Genomic DNA, 6,389 nt, shown 5'->3' on the forward strand with positions numbered 1-6,389 from the left:
TGTTTTAACACAGATAAATAAAAAAAATTAATAGTTATAGAAAAAAAAATCACTTTAGAATATCTATTTTGGTGCTAACATAATTGCAACTAATCGTATAATTATTTTTTCTAATTAGTAGCCAGTACAATAAAAACTAATTAAAAATAATTATTAAAAAAAAAAGAATAGAATATGTTCAATGGTCCAAATAAAGTTGGGTTAGCGTTTTGATAATTGAATGAATGCTTTCTTTTTACAATAAGATGAGATTATTTTGCTTCATTATCCTACAGTCGAGACTTGAGAATTTATCTTGCTTAAGTAGCCCAAATTTCTTCGGAAAACAGGCCCAAGCCTGAATTAAAATTCTATCAAAACAATTAGCCCCCGGCGAGGATCGAACTCGCGACCTTTCGCTTACGAAGCGAACGCACTACCACTATGCTACGGAGGCTGCTGATAATTTATTGACAGAAATAATATTTATAGTGGGTAAATGTACTTTCCCAAACATCTAAATTAATCAAGTCTATGATTTTTTAACCCAATTATCAGTGTGCATATACATTCATATACATACCCCCACCCCAAAGGCAAATTATCGGTTTTATTTTATTAGAATAATTGTATGCAATGAAATTTTATTACGGTTTTTCTTCTTTTACATCTTTACATTTTTGTAGCTTTTATTTTTTGAGAATCTAATTGAAACCATATAGATTTCACTTTTTGGTTTGTATTATGATGCAAGTCAAATCTGGTTTAGCATAAAATAAATGTTAAAAAATTAAAAAGTAAAAAAAAAATGATATATAATGAACAAAACACTTTTAAAATAATTAAATATTTGCATTTAAAAAAAAATTAAGATGATGAGATTTTGAATCAACTTGAATTAGTAATGGTTAACCTATAAAACTCGTGATCTAGAATGTGAGATCGTGATAAAACTATGAAATTCGATCGAAACAAATTAAAAATCTCAATCATAATAAACCAAATATCGAAGGTTGAAAAAAAAAATAAATTAAATTAAAACAAAAAAACAAAAAAAGTGACTCAAGTAAACTTTTATTGTAACACCCTTAGTTTAATTCATGTTATATTTGTTGAAAAACATGTATTTTATTTTATTTTATTACATCATTATCTCTATTTATCCTAACAACACTTTAAATTTATTAATATTATTATCAACATTTTAAGAAAAAAAATTGTCTTTTTTGAAAAAATATTCATTCCACACATAAAATTAACTCCTAATTAACCCCAATAACAATAAAAACATGTAATAAAATAGATCTAATTATTCTAATGAACACTCTATACCATTGTTGGGTTCCCTGAATATCATACACATAGAGAAAATAATAAAACAAAATTATTTAGGAGTTCTAGGATCCTGTTAGACAAATCTAGAATTGTTAAGGGATTTATTAGCTAAGGATCTGATCTTCTTCAACCTTGAATAATTTTTTAAAAGTTGGGTTGTTGCAAATCACAAGTCGTCCAATTATACGCCTTCAACGGTAATCCATGCGAACAACTAGTGAAAAATCTTCTAAATTCCTGTTTAAAAAAGATGAATAATTATGCCTAAAATGCTAGTTTTCTATTATGTGACTTGCATAGTTTTCTTGTTTAACAAACAATCTCATTAAAAAATAAAAGGCATAACTTAATATTTATAAGGAAATCTGAAGAAAAAAAATCCTATAAATTGACAAAATATCAATTTGTCCATTGAATAATATACATGTATTAATTCGGGATAATTTTAGAAATTAGCCTAATCAAGTCCTTATTTGATTTTTTTAGGTTTAGAAATATAATCCATATATTAATTATATTCTAGTCCTTAATTTCTAAAATATATTTTAATCAAATCATTCTTAATTAAATCATCCCAATTTTATTTCTGATTAATGATTCTTAATATGTGTGACCCTTTAAGTTTCTAATATGTTGGTCCAAATATAAATTATAATTATAATTAAATAGAATTAAATATATTAAACAATTTAATTTATTATAAATTCAACAATTGATTAATTTATTTAAAGATTAGGTGTATCGTCTAACAACGTGTCATGATCCCTCAAATATTAGAAAAGTCATTAATGGTTTAACTTAACATTTTAGTGGCAGGTTTCTCAGTGTAATTAATATCATTTCATCAATAATGTCATGATTTAACATTAAAGCATAAAGGATATCTACCATATTAAAGCATGTTTGTTTTTTATATAATAGTCAATGATCATTTGAATAAGATTTGAAACTTTTTTCAAATCTCATTTTACCTTAACCAAGAAATTTTCAATCAATACTATTAGAAAACATATGAAATATTTTCCTTAATTCAGGTGATGAATCATCTCTTGATTACTCAAGTACCTTCATATAGTTCATGTTGTACTTAGTGTCTGTCTCTTTGTCACCTCAATTAAGATAACATATAACAAAATAAAAAGCATAACATTCTATATATAAAATAACTTAGTGATCTCAAGTCTAAGGATCACTTACATAATCATCACATGAGCCATTCCATAGATATAAATAATCTCTCTATATGAAATTCTAATGTGAGTTAGTTTAGTGTACATATCTTATGACAATCACCTACATATTAGCTTTAGGTATCTCTTATACCTTAGTTTATAAAAATTATTGCTTTCTTTTTATATAAAAAAAGAACATAATATGTACTAGTCTTTACAACCCTAATAAATATTCAAAATTTAAGAAAGTATCGACCAAAAACATTTTATGAACATTGCTTTGATACAATAAGAATCATATAATTATAACAATTTTATAATTTTCTTTGCAAAATATTTTTTTCCTATGAACTTTATCTTTACTCTAGATTCATAAATCAAATATTAGATTTATTAATATAATAATATATGAATATAAAAGACAAAATTAAGCATTTATTAATAATAAATATAATAATGTCACGTGTAATTAATCGATTGACTACATGACATATTAAAATAACATAACATTTCTTATATAAAGTAACTTAGTGATTTCAAGTTTATGAATGTTTTACATAATTATAACATGTGCTTTTTCATAGACACAAATGATCTTTCTTTGTAGAATTTTCATATGGATCAGTTCAGTATACATGTTATCTGATAATTACAAACATATTAGTTCTAGGTATTCCCTATACCTAAACTTATAAGAACAATTGCTTATTTTCATAAAAAAGAATTATGTATAAGTCTTTACTTATGAGAATTGATTTTCAACCAAGGATTAGAAGTTAAGGAATGTTTAGTAAAAATCACTTTTGTGCTTTAATGGATAAAACCAAGTATAACGAGAGTGATCATTTATGAAGATAACATAATATTGGTAACCTGAGATGGATTTAATGGGAGCTGAACCCCAAAGATCACAATGTATAAGACCAAGAATGTCATTGGAACGACTGTCATTTGTTGAAAACGGTAATGTATGGCTTTTAGCCTTTTGACAGCTAATGCAGAGAGATGGATTTGACAATAGAGAAGAGAGGGACAAGGGACCTTGTTTATTAAGAATTGAAATTATTGAAGAGGAGACATGTCCTAAACGTGCATGCCAAACTGCAAAAAAATTACAAAGACTGGATTTATGGATGACAGTAGAGAATGCTTGGTGTCCACGCTTCAGTACATAAAGACCATCAACATGCTTGCCGCTTGCCACCACCTTTTGAGTGTGAAGATTCTGTATGATGAATCATTGTCAGTAAAAGAGACAAAGAAAGGATAGTCATGGGTGAGTTTACTGACAAAGAGCAAGTTTTTAGTCAAGTTTGGAACAACAAGAACATCATTTAATTGAAGATAGGGGGTGGGAGAACAGGAACCAGTGTAGGTGATTGGAAGAGAGGAGCCATTACTAACAAAAACCTTATCCTTACCAGTGTAAGGTTTCATTTTATCAAGTTGAGATGCATCAGCTGTCATGTGTGCTGATGCACCCGTATCCGTGTACCAATCTGCAGGTTCATCATGAATGGTGCAATGAACAAGAGCTTCAGCAATATTTGCATCAGGTTTGATATATTTGTTGTCATCAATTTTGATATATTTGCGATGACAATCTGTGGCATAGTGACCTTCCTTACGACATATTTGGCATCTAGAAGGTCGTTTAGGTTGCTACTTGCTGCGGTGTCCTCCCTTTGATGGCCCTCCTTTATATTTGTGTTGGTAGTTGCTGGAATTTCCAAATCTGGTTGAGGATGCATGGGAGAAATTTGCAACATATGCAGGGACCCCTGTGTTATGATCAATGGACTTTGAAAAAAGATCAAAGCTTTCTGCTTTGGAAACAATATCTGTAAAACTGGAAATAGGAGTTAAAGAGAGTTGAGTGATGGAGAAGGTTGAAAATTCATGGCCTTAACCACGTAGATACCAGTGCACCTTATCAGTATCTTCAACTGGACGTCCCATTGCTGATAATTGATCACAATGGGCCTTAAATATTCGAGAATATTCAGAAATGCTACGAGAGCCACGCCTTATGAGATGAAGCTCATCCTTAATTTAAAGTTCACGGGCTTTAGACTTTTGGCTGAATGTGGTTTTAAGAGAGTTCCAGACATCTCTTGAAGTTGTAAAACCGATAGTAATAGAGAGAGCTTCTTCTGTGAGAGAAGAAAGCAGAAGGCTCATGACAAGCTGATCCAATTGCTTCCACATGTTGTGAGCTGCAGGCTTAGTGGCAGCAAATGGCATTGGTGTTGAGCCATCAATATGTCTATACAGTTTTTAACACTGCAATAAAGGGACCACTTGACTACGCCAGAGAAGGAAATTGGTGGAGGATAATTTGATAGTAACCATGTGAACCATGGTGTTGAAGGAGAGAGTAGAAGAAGAATTTTTTGAGGCCATAGGATCTGATGGAGGTTAAACTTACAGCTCTGTTATCATGTAAGGTTTTGTAAACCAATAATTATCAACCACACCTTGCACATGGCGTTGGAATATTATTATATAGGAAAATGTTACAACAGAAGGTGAGAGTAATAAGGAAATAGCTGTTACAGGATATACACTATACTATAATTAGGATTAATCAGTTCCTAGACACAAGCATACAATTAACTGTAATACAATCAGATGGCATGATCTTCTCCTTAATGCTTGGAAAGATTTTCTCCAGAAGATGGGATTGTGTTAGCGCCAATATTTACAACTTTAATTAATATTCAATCTTAATAAAGTGTTGAGTATGAATATTTATGAACAATAATTAGATGCAATAAGAATTTTATAATTTATTTTATAAAATACTTTTGTTCAAATAACTTTATATCACTATAGATTTATTAAAAAAAAATTAAAAAAACAATTATTTTATTGAAATTATATATATATATATATATATATATATATATATATATATATATATATATATAATCAAATGATTATCTATAAAACATACACCCTTACATTTATTGTGGTCGTGGACACCTGCATCGTTCGACAGTTTAAAAAAGAAGAATTCAAGTACTTTTAACGACCGGTAAAGTAGAAATAAAATTGTCTTCTCAAGGCTCTTCTGAAAAATAAAATAAAATGGTTGGACAAAATAAATATGAGTTTTTATATATATATATATGAAAAATCAAGATGAGTTTTGAGAGGGGTAGAAATGAGAATTTAAAAAAGACTTGGAAAGGGCACGAGGACTTTGTAGAGAAAAGAGCAAGATGAGTGCCTTTTCTTCTATGTCCTGGCAGAATCACATGTCCACAAAGACAGCTTTGGACTCACTCACATACCCATCTCACATGGATGTGTGAGGCGGAGCCTAGAGGACATTTGCCCCCACACTCACATAATTAATCACATTCTCTCTCTCTCTTAAAAAATAAAAATAAATTATGATATGACCAACCTTCTTATTATCTCTGGCTGTCTTTCCATTTGTTCTCTGTAGAGTTTTTTTTAAGAGCATTTAGAGATGATAAATAAAAAATAAAAAAATAAAAAAATACTATTTTAGTTCAACGTTTATTTTACATATTTAAAGAAAAATGCTAAACAAAATATTACTGTATTATTTCTCTTAAAAAAACTATTTTATATCCTGCAAAGATAATAAAATACTATCTATTATATTAATATTTTTTATTAGTTTTTTTTTTTTATTTTTTTTTAATTTTAATAAAATTGTTATGATTTAATGACATGTATTATTATGAGTTTAGGGAGTTCATTTAAGTTATTTTTTAATTAATTTTTATTTTAATATTATTCAAGTTATTTTTAAACAGATAGTTATTAAAATAATTTTATATTAAATATATTAAAATAATTAACTTCTTCTAAATGATTCTATTATTTTAAAATACATATTCAAAATATATATATTTATATTATTACAAA

At 28.3% G+C, this 6,389-nt stretch overlaps 1 non-coding gene across 1 annotated transcript; it reads right to left on the bottom strand.

Annotated features, from left to right (window-relative positions):
* Positions 1 to 364: 364 nt before the first annotated feature.
* On the bottom strand, positions 365 to 436 carry TRNAT-CGU (transfer RNA threonine (anticodon CGU)). Its single transcript has one exon. It is a non-coding gene; the product is annotated as a tRNA-Thr (tRNA).
* Between the last annotated feature and the right edge of the window lie 5,953 nt (positions 437 to 6,389).

This window comes from Populus alba, chromosome 12 (assembly GCF_005239225.2).
Source record: "Populus alba chromosome 12, ASM523922v2, whole genome shotgun sequence".
Lineage (NCBI taxonomy): Eukaryota > Viridiplantae > Streptophyta > Magnoliopsida > Malpighiales > Salicaceae > Populus > Populus alba.